Raw genomic sequence first — 17,632 nt, 5'->3', positions numbered from 1 at the left:
TATATAATATATAAGAAATATATTTCTATAGGAAATATAAATAACCAAAAATATTATTTTTTTTGAATGAAAAGTTTCTACAGCTTACGATGGAACAGCATATTTGAATATCTGTTATTTTCCAAATCGTCCATACTATATCCTCATGAAAACCTCTTAGGTAAGATAATCACCTCATTTTGAATGCTACATGGATTTATATTCTACTATCCTTCTTTGTGTGGAAAAATTTACCTTGGCTTCTAGCACCTTGTGATTATGGCAGATTTTATTTGCTGCATCTCAACATTATTTTTCATACTGTGGATTTTGTAATACTTACATGCTCTAATATAGCCTGTAATGAAAGGCCACTCACATCTGCTGTTACTAATTATTAACTTGCTCCAAGTTCTCTGTCAATAGAGTCCTTATAAATGAATCTTCCACATCATGAATTTACTTGTTATACTAGGAATTACCTTATTTCTTGGGACATAGTGATGTCATCAGTGAAATTAATGTGAACGCACTTTTATATTAAATGTGTATGTGTGTTTGTGTTTTTAAAAGTTAGTTTGTGTTATTTTATATTTTATTTCAATCAGATCCCATTTATTAAGAATTCCTTAAAACTCTATGCTTAATAGCAAAAAATTTGTGTTATATTCCTATAGTCTATACCTTTTCACATTTCTGATTTGTTTCTTATATCACAATTGTTAGTAGGTAAGAATTTAAGTCTTTCAGATCTACAGTTGCTGATTTTATAGTTTATATTGCACAACTCAAGACCTTATTATTTATTGATTCAAAATATTCACTTCACTATTCATTAAGATAGACATAGGTATTATTCTCTTAGATCTTTTAATTTAGTTACAAATGTTATTCTATGGTATTATGAAATCTTAATGTTGCTTGGGTTTAACATAATTCAAAAAAATGCTTAACTAACTACACAGGAATATGTCTTATTCCATTATGCAAATTCATTTTTAAATTTTTACTGAAAAATTAAAGACTTATACATTTTCATCCAGATTTCCAGTTACCTAGTACTTGCCATGGGCAAGCTGCGGACTATAGAGATAAGGATTTTATCGATTGACTTCTGTCTAGCAGATAACTTTATTTTAAATATTTCTATATTTCTGTTATCTTTTCTTCTTTAAAATGTGCACATAGAAATAATAAGATAATGACATTATAGGATGTTAACCTATTCATATATATATAGTATATAGTTTGAACTATATACTCTGGGAGAGCTATACTCTTCTGCTCGTCTTTAAAAAAACAAATATATATATATTTGTGTGTATGTGTGTGTGTGTGTGTGTGTGTGTGTGTATGTATTTCATTTACAATGCTGTAATATGATGGGTTTTAGTCATTTTACCTAATAAGGTAAACCATTCAGATTGGAATCATTTAAACTCAGTTTGGAGAATGAGCCAAGATTAGGTTCATAGTGCTAGAAGACTCTCAAACCATAAATAAAGGCTGGCAATCATCAATAATATGTTACAAATCCAAGATGAAATGTGATGAAGATATGTTTATCACTCTTAAAAAATATGCAATAGGATTGAAATTATAGTGTTTCATCAGAATTATCAACTGCCAAAGACTACGTAACTGTAATGTAATTGCTCTTCTGGTCAGCTAATCATGGGTATGTATCTTTGAATATTCAATTTCCTTTTTGAGTATAGAGGTGAAATTTGAACACAGTTTTAAGAATAAGCTGTGAGTTTAGATTTTCCTCAGTAGAAATGTCTATTTTCAGTGAGTTTTGTCTTTTGACACTTTATAGGTCACACCTTGCTTCAACTATTATTTCATTTTATTTTTCAAACAGGCATTATTAAAGTGTGTATTTCAGGGAATTACATCGTCTAACCAGATAATCTTATATCAATGTTGGAGTTATGCTACAAGTTCCTCTATCAAGGTATGTGAAACCATATATATATATATATATATATATATATATATATATATATATATATATATATATATATATATTTATATATATATACATATATATGAAAAAAACTTTATATATATGAAAAAAATATGTATATGCATAAACATATATGTATGCTAATTGCTAAGATTTTCAAATAATATTTATGATTTAATATTTTAGAATATCCAAAGTCTAGTGTCAAATGCTACAGAAGGAAAACCTCATAAATAATGACTAGAAATAAAGTGCTAAAAATAATACAGTTTTCAATAGTTTGTTAATTATGAGGTTTGATGTACAGACATGTGAGTACATAGATACACATGTATACCCCCAACATGAGGATTTATAGTTATAGGAAATTTTTCTGAATTGATGATATTTTTGGTCTTGGTGAAGTAAGAGACAACTTACCTTCGAACAAAAGTAGAGATGGTACACGTTTGCCTCTCTTCAAGTTCTATTGTCAAAGTATTTTATGGAAGCTTTAAATAGTCAAATAAGGTTTCATTCTTTTTCTATGCAATTACTGGCTTTCTACATTTGATCCTCTTGCCTGATTGACTGTAAGTTTGGGTTAACAACAGTCCACTGTTACCTGGAGTCTTTACTGATAAAGTTGTTGCTTAATCAACTTCTGAAACTGCCCTTTCAATTTACACACACACACACACACACACACACACACACACACAATTTTAATTGAGCAAAATTGCCCCTCATATAATAATAACAGCATTACTGAGATAACTGAGATATAATTCACAGCCCACATTTGATCTCATTTTTTACAATTCACATTACACAATTCAATGATTTTAAATGTATTCACAAAGTAATGCAAACTTCATCAATATCAATTTTAGAACATTTTCATCATCTACAATGAAACCCTGTAGCCATTGATAGTCACTCTCTGATTCCTTTTACTCTACTTTTCCCACCCTTAGTTCTAGGCAACTGCCAGTCTTTTTTTTCTTTTTTTTCTCTGTGTATTTGCCTATTCTGGACATTTTTGTATGTTTCAGTAAGGCTTTATTGATGGACACAAATTTGAATTTCATGGAATTTTCACATGTCCTGTAATATCATTGATTTTTAATGCATATTAATTATACAGAATAATGGGTTTCATTGTGGCTTATTCAGACATGCATATAGCATACTTTGATCAGATCAATCTCCTTATTTCCTTTTTTTTAATCCTCCCCTCTTCTTCTGGATCCCCTTCTTCTCTAATAGCTTCCCTCTTATTTTGTTGTTTGTCTTTATTTTTTTCTAGATTTCACATGAGAGAAAACATGATAATTGTGTTTCTGAACATTTTATATTTACACAATATGTAGTCTTTTGTTAATGTTCTTTCATTTAGCATAGTGTTTTCAAGATTTGTCCACTTTTTGATATGTGTAAGAGGTAGTTAATTTCTTTTCATTGATAAATAATATTGTATCTTTTTTTAAAGAGAGAGAATATTTTAATATTTATTTTTCAGTTTTCAGTGGACACAACATCTTTATTTTATTTGTATGTGGTGCTGAGGATCAAACCCAGCGCCCCGTGCATGCCAGGCAAGCTCGCTACCACTTGAGTTACATCCCCAGCCCAAATAATATTGTATCTTATGAATATATCACATTTTATTTATCCACCTATTATAGACATTTAGATTATTTCCACTTTTTGTTGATTATGAATAACATTATTATCAACACTTAAGAAAATTTTGTGGGGGCATATTTTCATTTATCTTTGATATATATTTACTATATTATTATTGAGTTGTTGGTGTTCTTCCCATATTCTGTCTATGAGTTTTATAGTTTTATACAATTGATTTTTTAAATTTTTTAAATTTTTAAATAAGTTAAGAGGAGCAAGGAGAAGAAATATTCATTTATCCTTTTTTATACTTACATAATTGATATTGCCAGTGCTTTGGACTGGAACCATAATCTGTAATTAGTTGCTCACTTGATTATAGTCTGAAGAACAAATTCATTCACTTTTTATCTTTGAAAGTCTTCATGCTGGCTTTAATGTTGTCTTTATTTTCCATTTTTTTTTCTGTGTGAAATTCTTAATTGACATCTTTTTTCCCCTACCCTTCTGCACTAAACATATGATCCTCTTGGCTCTATTATGTCTGATGTAAAGTTAGCCGTTAAATTTATTAGCATTTTCTCATAAATGATGAATCATTTTTCTTTTCCTTCTTTTAAAACTTTCCTGTCTTGAAGCATGTCTACCATGATGTATCTTAGAATGGATCTCTGAGTTTATTCCTCTTGCAGTTCATCGAGATTTTCGAAAGCATCTATTGATATTTTTCATCAAATTTGAAAAGTGCTCTGCCATTATTTCTTCAAATATGTTTTCTCTCTTTTCCTTTGATACTTTCTGGTGTCCTATATTCTCTGGATTCTGGGCAAAAATTTTCTATCTTGTTTTATGGCATAATTCATAGTTGAAAAGTGCATATTTTATGCACTTTTTACATATTTTAGCAACTCTAAATACTGATGCTACTTCTTTGGGACTTCTCTGTTGTTGTTTGCTTCTTTAATTGTTAATAACTTTTCTATAATATTTTATTGAAGTCTATTTTTACACAATTTTAAGCCTTTGCTGTTTCTACTAGAAGGTGTGTTCTTAGGTATGCACACAGTCACCTCTAGTGATAGTGGTTTTAACAGAGCTCTCTTTTTCCTTCTCTCATCTCTCTGTTCACCTGTCTTATTTAGTGTCACACCCTACTATTGGACTCTACTGATTGTCAGTTAATTGCTCTGTTATTTTTAATAATACTGTATCATAAACTGTTTCACAGACTTAATCTATTAATTTTGAGGAGAAGTAATTTTGAAGCCAGACTTTGAGGTTTGTTTTGACCACAGGAGGGCTCTTCCTAACTTTCTCTTTCCCTGTGTCTCTCTAGTGAATTTGCTGGCCTATGGTTTATCTATGATTGTAAGTGAGTTAAACTAAGTTTCCCCTTAGTTGCTTGCCACCAAATTCTCCAATGTTTTTGAAAGCCCTCCTTAAGTTAAAATTTTTCACCATCTGTTTCAAATTAATTGAGGGAAATTTTTGAGTTCTCTGTCTTTATGACTGTCTCTCCCCCTAAACAAAAATTCTGAGTCACTATGCTCTTCTTTATTTTTTTTAATATTACTTAGCAGATATAAAATTATTTAAAGTAATAAATTATGACAATATATGATTGACTTTATAGCATATAGAGAAGCACTATTTAAAACAATAATAGTCAAAAAAAAGGGAAGAGAAAACCAAATATAATCTCACTGAGAACTAGGCCTGGGCAGGATGATAGAATCTAGTTTTTCTCTACTGGCATAGAACCAAAAGAGGCAGTGAGGACTGGGGTCCTGACATTTGCATCCTATTATGGCTGGGATAAAGCCTCTGCCCTGAGAGTCGGGATGGTAGGGTAGGGAGAAGGAAGGAAGCCCTGACCTCTTGGCTGCACTTACTAGGAATTTCCCATCTGTTGGGGGGAATGAGAAATTCTGATGATGTGCTCTTCATGGTGAAATCCCATGTCCTTGACTGGAATTCTGTCTGCTTGGCCATACCTTCCTGAACTTGTGCTTCCATCAAGCTGGTTAAGAGTGAAGGAAAAGTTGAAGTTGTCACTTAAGCTCCAGAGACTCACCGTTCTTTTGTATATTTTATTGCATAAATATTTATTTCCTTCCTGCATATCTTTAAGATAATTTGAACAATTTAAGTGGTTGATATTTTAAAGTCTTTACTATGCTTGTTTCACTAGGAAGTATATGTCCACAAATCTCTTTATCCTGCCATCCTAACAGAGGAACCCCTTATTGGATTTTTACCCATATATCTTACATTAAAATTAGAACATTATTTTGGTGGAATATGGACACTAGGTTTTTAGATGTGTCAAACCAAATCAGTGATTTTTTAAAAATGCATCATGTAGTGGGAAATATTTGATTCCCCAAACTGTTTAAAGCAATTGAATCCTTTTAAAATAGCTTGATTTTAGGCAAAATAAAATTACCATGGAGAGAGTATATTATCCATTCTCCAGAAAAACACAAGTAACAGGATGGACGGATGGATAGAGAGATAGATAGATGATAGATAACAAATATAGAAGGAATTTATTAGGGGAACTATCCAATGAGATTATGAAGCTTGAAAAGTTTTATGATAGGTTATCATTGAACTGGAGAAGTGAGAAAGCTGGTATTGTGGCTTAGTCCAAGTTCAAGAGCCTAAAGAATCAGAGATACTGGTGGGCAAAGTCTCAGGCCAAGGCAAAGAGCTGAGAAACCAGAGGTGGTGTGGAGGAGTTGCCAGTGTAAATCCCAGAGTTCAAGTGCTGGAGAACCTGGAGTTCTGATGCCCAAGGACGGAAACATGTTATCCCTGCTCCAGAAGCAAGAGCATTCACCTTTCCTCTGGCTTTTGTTTTATCCAGGCCTTCAGCCTATTGGAAGGTGCCTGCTCACATTCAGGGAAGATCTTCTTACTTTGTTCAACTTACTGATTCAAATGTCAATCTTCTCCACAAAATCCTTAATAGAATATTTAGTTATGCAAAGGAGGTTTATATATATTAATCAGCAGTCTTGACACTGGAAACTTTTCTATTAAATGTTGTTTATCAAGTTCTGGTCTGGAGTTTATCCATACTCTGTGATTGGGTCTATTTATAAGATAGCAGCAGCATGGTCTGTAAAAGTCTTCATGCTACTTCCTGACAAATCATTTTGTAAGTCACTTGAAAACCCATCATTATAAACCTATTCTGGGTAAATAAAATTATTCTTATCATGTAGTTTTTAAAAGTATGTTTCTTATATGTTTTTTCATCACCATATTAAAATGCCCCTCCTACAATGCCATGTAAGAGCATATATTCTCAAAACACTATCATTTTGCTGTTTTTAATAATATTTTCATGAAAAGAATTTTTAAGAGAGAGAGAGAATTTTTAATATTTATTTTTTAGTTTTCAGTGGACACAACATCTTTATTTTTATTTTTATGTGGTGCTGAGGATCGAACCCAGCGCCCTGCGCATGCCAGGCAGACATGCTACCGCTTGAGCCACATCCCCAGCCCCATGAAAACAAATTTGTGATGAACGTTCTTTAAAAGACAGACTGATATCACTAGAAGTTATAACTAAATCCTTTCATTTATTATAAACATCGGAATTAGCATTTGAATTTTGGCAGAGACAAGCTATAACATCCTGGGCAGACGGTGTTTACTGCATGCCTGTGAGCACAGGATTGCTAAAAATCTTCCCATGAAACCCATATCCTGCCCCAAAGGTTTATAATTCTTTCTCCTTTGAAATTCTGATGGAGTCAGCAGTCAATCAACTTTAAATAACACTTTTAAATAAGGTTACTTTCATTGTGACTAAGAACTCAGACACACAGGTATTCTCGAGGATGAATCTCATTTTAATGAAAGGGTTTGAACCTAACATTTTGATCACATACCAGTTATACAAATAATATTTTAGTAAAAATGTTCAGAACAAATTTTATGATGGATTAAAAAAAATCCTGTGGCAAATCCTTCCCAGCTCACCTCCATCTGGAGAAGAAATGCCTTTCATTCTATGAGAATAACTAATTCAGCATCTTAATCTTTATTATTGCATGCTAAATTTCCCTTTAATCCTAATTTTTAATAGGGACAAAACATTCCCAGCTCCATCCCAACCCCAACAGGAATGTGTAACTTTGGACTCCTGCTATTGTGACCTTACTTTGGCTTTAACAAATACATGTTTTAGATCTAATAATCTGGAAAAAAAATCATTAGTAATGCTTGATTGTAATTATTTGTGAAAATCTGTAGTAATAAAATATAATAAGTCTTAAGTATTCTGAATCAATGTTGATTAAAACGAAAAGAAGTGACAAATGACAATGGTATTTAATATAAAATCTGTTATTTAATATATAAAGTCTGAGGCTGTTGTTTTTGAAGGATTATACTGTGATATAAAGTAAAGGAAGAAAACTGGAGAATATATTCATAGTGCTGGCCTCAAGAACACAAGACAGAGATGGACAGGTGGTATATGCCTGCAATCCCAGCAACACGGGAGGCTGAGGCAGGAGGATCACAATTTCAAGGCCAGTGTCAGCAACTTATCCAGGCCCTGTTTCAAAAACAAAAGTGCTGGGGATGTAGCCCAGTAGTAAAACAGTTCTAGCCTTAGTACTAAAAAAATAAAAATAAAAGAACACCAGATAGTTAGGACAAAGGTTTCTTTTTTGTTGTTGTTTGTTTGTTTGTTTTAAATATACACACGGAATCTACCCAATTTTCTATGTAGTTCACATACATATTTTCTATGTAGTTCATGTTATAGTCCAGTGGTACTTTGGTCTCATCTAAAAAGGCAACATCACTATTACACATTCAATTCAGATTTCATTAGTCCTCCCTAATGGCTCTCTTTGTCTCAGAGTGCTGCTGTGCACCATATCATGTCTAGTCATCCGGTCTCCAAAGCCTCCTGTGCTTTGTGACTGATGGATTATTTTGATAAGTGCTTTTCAAGAATTTTATCCCTCCATCTGGGATTTTCCTATGATCAGACCTGGGTTATAGGCTTGGAGAGGAAGACCATAGAGAGGAAAGTCTACTCGGGTCACATCAGAATGGAAGGTCCACAATGTCAGCCTAACTAAGTTATCACTGGAGGTATTGGCCTTCCTTGCCTGGCTGATGTGCTTCCAAGGATTCTCTACTGTAAAGTTGAAATACCTTGGATTTTTTTGTTCAATCTATTCATGTTCTGTGTGGCTATTATTTGTTACTCTTTGTGGCAGCCCCATTCTTTGAGCACCTTTTTTTTTTTTTTGTCATAAAATTCTTCAGCTTGAGTTCTTGCTTTGCTGAGGCTCAAGGTCAACACAATTTCCCATTCTCCTTGTGGTGAGAGTGCGGAGCTTTACTCCAGACACTGAGGCAGATCTGAATGGAATCTACGCTGGTCAAGAAACTGCAGAGACAGCTAGCTCTAGAGGCAGCAATGACAGGAATTCACTTATTTGTCAAAAAGCCTTAGTATACTGGTCTTGGCTTTCTCTCAAGACCCAGAAACATACTCTACCAGATTCTCTCCAACCACAGCTAAAGTCAGAGTTCCTTTACAGCACATTACAACTTATTTTTCAACAATAGGAAAATCCCAAAGTTGACAAATGATTTATGTTAAAAAGCAAATCAAAGCCAAATTAAGATCGAAGAAATGATTTTGTTGTTTTTATGCCCTTGCATCCTATTATTTTCTTGACAAAGGAAAGAATGAATTTGCAGCTGGTACATATGGGAGTGTGTCATACATGAGAGCATTATTTGGTGTGAACTGAAATGGAAAATGTTTGAAAATCACTGGCCTGTTATTCTTTCCTTTATTTGTTTAACTTCTAGCTTTTCATGAAGCTGACTAAATAGAACTTTATACTTTTAGACCATATCACATTAGATCATCATCAAATCATTGTTCCAAATAATGTTTCAACTGTTATTACCTTCCAGCTTTTAGAGAAACTTGCTACAGGAATTAGATGTATGATTTCTATTTTGTCTTTTCCTATGTCGTACATATATTTTTTGTAATATAAGTACCTAACAAAATGCCTATCAAATTTGTTTTTTCCAGAACATTTAATAGAAATTTTTCCTGTCTAATCAAGGAAAGTTTTAAAGCTTTTTGTTTTGAAATAATTACAGAAATGCAGGAAGTTGCAAAAATATGTGTAGAAAGATACCATGTACTTGTTTCCTAGGCTCCCCAGAAGTTGACATCTCATATAACTATACCAGGATAAGGATAACAGGAAACTGATATTGGTAGAATACACAGTTTTCTAAGACTTCACCAGTTATATATAAGCACAGATGTGAGTATATTGAAAGAAAATTCTCAAATTTTTAATGTTTTCTTCTGCCTCATTTTATTTATTACAATAAATAATGCTAGTTATTGTGAAAAAACTCGAAACTTCACTGGTTTAACACAATTAGTTATTTTTAATTTGGATAAAAGTCAGTGTGGGTGCTTTGGGAAGTGGATAACCATCTGTGGTCATATGATAACTCAGACTCCTAATTTTCAGGTCTATTTTTGCTTTAGGTTCAGTCGACTACAACACAGGGAACAGAAGAGAGAGAGGAGGATGCTGGGAAGCCTCCTCGGAGGAGGAGATCTGGACATCTCTCTGTGGTTCACATTTCATTGGTTGGGGCTCAGTCCCCTGATTTCTCTAATTGTAAGGGGTATATGAAATACTTAACTGTGCACCCAGAAGAGAACACGGAATACTATGTGTCCAGGAGGAAAAGGAAATTGGTGCTGGATTTTTTATGCTTTATCATGTCTTGTTGACAATACTAGTTACCACTTTTAATATATCTGTTCATCTATTTTCAAATTCTCTTTCTCAGTTTAGTTATTTTAAATTCTATATATCTGTATTCCTGGAGTTTTTATGTTTATTTTTTGGTGAAGAAAGGGAAATGAATGATTCTCAATATATTTTATAGGAATCAAATAACTTATGCAACATTTCAATTGCAAAAGTTGATTTTTTGTTTTGGCTGAATTTAATCCCTAGCACTGAGAAAAAAAGTTGGCCTTTTAAAAATCTTTCAATATCTCTTCCTTGTTCCCTAACATTCTAAAAATTAATAATTAATAAAATTTATGTTGTAACAATAAGATAAATAATATTTGAATTAAAAAGAAAAAAAATTTAGTTGATAGTCTGTATGTTAACTATGTAAAGCCAAATGTAACATTTAGAAATATAAAAATAATTTCATATCCTTTCATGGCCATAAACTCTACCCAAGTAGTTTAAATCTGGAATATAAATCACAATAAAAATCATTTTCTGTTAATTTTTAAAGGAAATATATTTTTATTTACATAGATTATCTTGAAATTTTATTTCTAACCTAGATTTAATGATAATATTGAAAAAAGATGAAAGTCTTGTGCTATTTGATTTTTCACAATAGCAAGTCAATAATCTAATTTCACTGAATTCTGCCACTGTGTGAGTTTAATTAGTCAATCTTTTACTTTATGCACATAGGCCCCAATGAAGATCTTTTAGTTTATCTCTTCATAAGTCTGTGAAAGATATTTTTCTACCCCTAATGGTTGCAGCATGCTGCAGTGAAGGATCGAGCTCATTCATAAGGAGGCTACTTTCCCAGCAGCAATTCTCCCATGAAAATTTCATAATAGGAGAGATAAGAACTTAATTTGAAAATCATTGTTCCATGGAAAGTTCTTAAATGAACAGGATAGTCAGTTCTGCCCTTTAATAATTTTTAATTCTCAAATCATTATTTCCACTGTAAATTATTACCATTTTTATTATCTAAGTGATTATTAAGAAATCAAGGCACAAATATAAGTAGCTAGAAACCAGTGAATAGATGGAAAATATGGCACTTCTTTTAGAAGCATTTCCAGTTGCAATTTTATATCAGTTGTGGATTTGTCAAATATCCTGAAGAAATACTGGAGAAAACATTGAGTTTAACTCTGCAAGTTTTTCCATGATAGTGAATATATGTAATTAAGGGGGACACTTGATGATCTGTCTTTGGTGTGAGTTAACATCTTGAATATGTATGATGTAAAACCTGAATCCCTAAAGCACATCAGGGTTTCCTGTTCTTTCCCAGACGCTGACATTCCTTTCCTTCCTCCCTTTCATCCTTTTCTGGCATGACAAATATAGATGTGAATATGGAAATCATCTATGGAGTTTTAAGGGACAAGTATTTCAAGCTGTTTTCCAGAACAAATGTTTTTCCCATGCAATTTTTCTATAGTCTAATACTTTTTCAAGTTTTATTAGCATTTATTAATATTCTCCAACTTATTTTCCATTTGCATGCCAGAAGCTTGATTTCAAGGATGCTTTAAAGAAAACATAGGCATTTCCCTTCCAGACACATGATATGAATTTGCCATGAGTTAATTTTCAATTAGTAGCTGGCAGTGGGTATAAAACTTTAAAACTGTCATCTGGTCAATTGTCTACTTCAAGCTATGGAAGGTATGAGTCCCCAAGTATAACAATTTGCTATTTGAGTGAAAGAGTAACATTATAGAATTACAGTATTACACTTTACACTGGTGTGGTGACACAAATCTCTAATCTCAGATACTTGGGAGGCTGAGGCAGGAGGATCATAAATTCGAGGCCAGCCTTGGTAACTTAGGGAGATCCTATCTCAAAAACAAAAGTAAAAAGGGGTGGAGGCTTATCTTAGTGGTGCTTCCTTAGCATGTGTGAGGCCCTGGGTTTTCTCTACTACTGAAAAAATAAAAATAAAAAACAAAAAGTATTTTAGCTTCAAAATGGACAGTTTTTATTTTTTCAGTTACAGAGTTTTACCTTCCTACCATGCTTTCTCCCTGCAAGTCCCAGACGAGAATTCTGCTTCCCGTGTTAGCTGACATGTGCCAGTAGTTCCAGACTGTGGTTCATTAGAGCCTGAGGACATAATAATTAAGAAAAGAAATATTCTGCTTTAAAAATAGCACATATTATAAAACCAAAAACTAATGATTTTTGTACTTTTCAATAAACCAGGCCTTCATTACCCTTTATTTGCAACAAGTTGTTCATTAGCTATGGTTTCTTTATTTAGCATATTCACCAGCTTGTCACATCCAAAGAATTGAAAAATAAAGTCATGACTTTCCTCAAATCTACAAGTTATATCTGTTACCTACCTCTAATAAAAAAGGGAAGTATCAAAAGAAATTCCCAGTTCCCCATAAAAAGCTATAGAATACTTATATTCGGGTTCCTATCATCTGCATTAATCATGTATAAACAATAGAGCTAGCATAAATGAAGAGATGGTTAACTTAATGAGGATTCAGGGTAGGTTTCTAAGAGGAAACTATGGGAGTTACATTTTGATGGGAAAATTGGAGACTGTAGTTGAACAAAGATAAAAGACATTCCAAGTTGGGGGGGCAGGCATTCATGCAAAAACTTTGGTGGCATGAAACAGCAGGGTATGATCGAGGATTGTGATTGTATATTGTTAGGCAAGGTGTTTGTGGGGGAGGTAGAGATACAGGTAAGTGGAGGAAAGGGTATGTTTATTCCCTACTGTGCCCAGGCAGTACTGGCCCATGCTGTTAACCTGGCGTAATTATTAAGAAAACCTTCTCTCACTTTTACAAATGTCCTACTTGGGATGACAAATGGCATCATCACCTAAGTATGGGAGACTAATGGCAATTAGTCCTAATGGCTAATGGAAGAAAACTACAAAGTTTTCTTAGAAACATTTTAAAGAATATGTTGAGTAAATGGGGAGTGGCATATCACAGAGCTAGATAGGAGAACTATTCATAATAAATATTCTAATTTTCAACTTTAAATTAAATTTTATTAAATTTAAAATTTAAATTTAATTTTAAAAATAAAATTTTATTTTATTTTTCTTTAAAAATAATAGCACTTTGTAAAGTATATATGACATAAAATGTATAAATATATATAAGATACTGAAAAAGGAAAATAAACAGCAGAAGTATATCATCTCAGGTACTAAAGAATTTTTAAAAAGCCAAAATAATTACATTTGCATATAAACTAAAGAACAGAACAGAATAGAAAGCCCAGGAACAGACCTACAGACCTTGTATATGTTTTTGTGTGTGAATCAGTACTTGTTATATAATGAGTCTAAAATCACAAATCATATTTAAAGTTGCTTTCTGTTAAAAAAATGTCTTTACCTCACACATACATCCAAATAAACTTCTTTAGTATTAATGAGATAAGTATTTGTAATTAAACCTAGGTATTAATTTTGTTTGACATAGAGAACATCTTTCTTAGTAAATGAACAGACTTTAAAGGGAAAAAATAGTGATGTTTCAATAAAAATAAAAATAAATATAAATGTTCTATGTTACTAAAACAAACATAATAGAGAAATAGTTACGTTGCAGAGAAAAAATTTAAATACTTTATGTATACAATTACAAATAAATAGTTATGTTTGGCCTTAAAGAACATTTTGAAATCTGTATTATTAAAAAATGTTAAATACAAAAACCAAGTGGGAAAAATACCTGTAATGAATGCTACAATCCTTAATGTATCTAATGAATCACTAAGAGAGATGTTTTCCAACAAAAAAATCAAATAATATAAATACGCAATGTACAAAAGAAAAGTTAAAATGCTGAAGAAACATATGAAAATATGTTCATCTCACCAAAAGTTACATAAATGAAAATTAAGTCAGAAATACATTTACCATTAACCAAATAATTAATTTAAAAAACTCACTAGTGCCTATTATGAGTTACATTCAGATGAGTGGGGCATATATTCAGGAGTCACAATCCAAATATTTTACAATTAGCACATCATGAAACTGACCAATCAAAGTAGCACCCAACCAGTCAGCTCTGTGTATATTCTCTCAACATACTTCCTGGTGGATAATATGTCAAAGTGCATCATTCTGTTTTGATACAGAAATTCTCTCAAACATGTGTTAAACATTTATTTAACATTTTTTTCAGTTATCAACAGAACTTTATTTTGCTTATTTATATGTGATGCTGAGGATCGAACTCAGTGCCTCACACATGGTAGGCAAGCACTCTACCACTGAGCTACAACCCCACTCCCTATTAAATATTTTTGATAAAATTTCAGGTTGCTTCCCAAAAATATTTCATCAGTTTACCTGTTGCTTGTCAGTTATTTAAACCGTTTCTGCACATCTTAACAGCACCGAGTTTTACAGTTTATTTTCAATTAATTTAAAATTTTTACCCATCAAATGTGAAAAATACTGTCCAATTGAAAATTTGACTTGAATTTGGGCTATTAATAGAGCTGGTTGTTTGTATTTCTTCCTTTGTGCACTGGCTTCTTGTTTTCTTACTTTTTCATGCTAAGGATTTGAATCTTGTTAGTATAAAAGCAGAAGAAAAGAGATATAAATGAGTTCTCCTCTATTCACATACCCATACCATTTTTTTTTTTCATGGTGGAAACCAGTTTCTTTGGAACACAGTGTTCTGAATGGAAAACTCAAGAATGAAAGAACATACTATGTTGCATTTTGGCCAAGAACAAATCACTAAACTTAAAAGAGAATGCATTACAACAGAAAGGGATGGATGTGAACTGATGAGTTGGTGTCTCAGTTGCTTTGAGTTCTGTAAGCTAGTCTCCGATGCCTCATGTATTGCTTCGTTTTTCCTAGGGCCCCTGCCAATATGGGACCACACAAGCACCCGAATGCAGCTCTTTCTGTAGGACCTTGAGTTGAAGCCCAAATTGCAGGGTGGAAGGTCTTTAGTTTGTTTGAGGCATGAATAACTTCTCTGCCATCTCTTGCTTGGTACTCCAGTTACCATGTGGAATACCATTCTGGGTGGCCTGGAAACAGTTCTCTGCTTGTATCATGAAGAGACACAGATATTTTGTGCATGTGTGGACTCCATGATGGCAGAGAGAACATAAGAAATGGATGCAAGGGTCGTCTAGCCATATCATCCGAGTTGGTTTGGCTCTGGATTTATTTAATTGTTATCATGCCAAGGGGAGACTTGGAAGTGAGGCGTTTTGAAAGATGCTGATTTGGAGAAATGAATCAAATTATCTTGGGTAAATAGCAGCCCATCTGCTTTGCACTCTTTTTTTTTTTTTTTTTTTTTTTGGTACTGGAGATTGAACTCAAGGGCACTGAACCACTGAGCCATTTCCCCAGCCGTATTTTATTTAGAGACGGGGGTCTCCGCTGAGTTGCCTAGTGCTTTGCCATTGCTAAGGTTGTCTTTGAACTTGAGATCATCCTGTCTCAGCCTCCTGACACCCTGGGATTACAGGTGTGAGCCGCTGCACCCAGCCTGCACTCCATCTTTCTTTTAAAGGATAAACCTGGTGTTGTGAAGTTGTTGGCTCTCAAAGAAAAAGGTCTTGGAGAAATTGTACAGCTACATTTTGATCAGGAAAAAGAGGGTGATGATTATATTTTTCTAAGAAGAATCAACTCTTTGAGTTTTTCCCACATTTTTTTCAATAGTTGAAAAACTTTTTGTTGTATTTGTTGTCATAGAAAGAAGATGCTTTAGAATTCAGCTTTTGCCCTATGTATTCTTGGGGCAATTACTTATCTTCTCCACATTAATCTCCCCATATAAAAGGAAGATACATTATGTCTAACTCATAGAACTGTGGTCTGTGAATGAAGATTAAAATACTAGGAAACAAAATATTATGTGAACACAAGGTATTATCAACTAACAGATCAGATGCTATTGGTGACATAGACTTTTGTAAATATTTTCTATGGAACAAACACTATGACAAGTTATGAGAGACACCAAAATATCATGTGATCCCCATAATCCTTGAGAAGGTAAATTTGCATCAAAATATTTACATATTTTTGTGCTTTTTATTTGTGAATTGCATTTATTAAATCTCTTGGATAATTTTATTTATTGTTTACCATGATAATAAAAAAATTCATCTTAATTTCTAATTTTAAAAATGTTTATGTTTTATTTTTTTAAGGTAACAAACCTATTGACTTAAATTCAATAATGCTTGAAAAGATCTATATGTCAGTAAATCTAAATGGTGGTATAAAAAGTATCAGTCTTGATTCAAGCATAATAGCCGCAAAACACACCCAGTTTTAATGTCATTGTCTGGTTTAGCATTTCATTTTATTTATTTATTTATTTTAAATTTTTAGGGGGGCAGGCCCTATCTATCTGTCACTTACTTTCTGCCTAATCCTGGATGAGTCACCTAACCCTTCAATTTTCACATCTGCAAAATCAGGATAATGTCAGTACCAACCATATGAAACATGGTGATTATATAAATTAATATGTCTAGAGTACTCCAAATATTACCTGAAACATTCGGTGCTTTTTTTTTCTGTTCTTTTTTTGTAGTTGTAGATGGACAGCATGCCTTTTATTTTATTATTTATTTTTATATAGTGCTAAGGACCCAATCCAGTGCCTCACACATGCTAGGCAAGTGCTCTACCACTGAGCCACAGCCCCAGCCCTGGAACATTCAGTTCTATAATCTTATTACAATACACAATTAGTGAAGCTAGCCAGTCCCTAAAAAACAAATAACAAATGTCTTCTTTGATATAATGAGAGCAACTAAGAACAGAGCAGGGAGGAAGAGCAGGAAGAAAAGATTAACATTAAACAGAGACATGAGGTGGGAGGGAAAGGGAGAGAAAAGGGAAATTGCATGGAAATGGAGGGAGACCCTCATTGTTATACAAAATTACATATAAGAGGTTGTGAGGGGAATGGGAAAATAAACAAGGAGAGAAATGAATTACAGTAGATGGGGTAGAGAGAGAAGATGGGAGGGGAGGGGAGGGGGGATAGTAGAGGATAGGAAAGGTAGCAGAATACTACAGTTACTAATAGGGCATTATGTAAAATTGTGGATGTGTAACCGATGTGATTCTGCAATCTGTATTTGGGGTAAAAATGGGAGTTCATAACCTACTTGAATCTAATGTATGAAATATGATATGTCAAGAGCTTTGTAATGTTTTGAACAACCAATAAAAAAAAAACCTGGGGAAACTTAGCAT

Source organism: Callospermophilus lateralis, chromosome 7 (assembly GCF_048772815.1).
Source record: "Callospermophilus lateralis isolate mCalLat2 chromosome 7, mCalLat2.hap1, whole genome shotgun sequence".
Lineage (NCBI taxonomy): Eukaryota > Metazoa > Chordata > Mammalia > Rodentia > Sciuridae > Callospermophilus > Callospermophilus lateralis.
Note: the sequence above shows the minus strand (reverse complement) of the source record.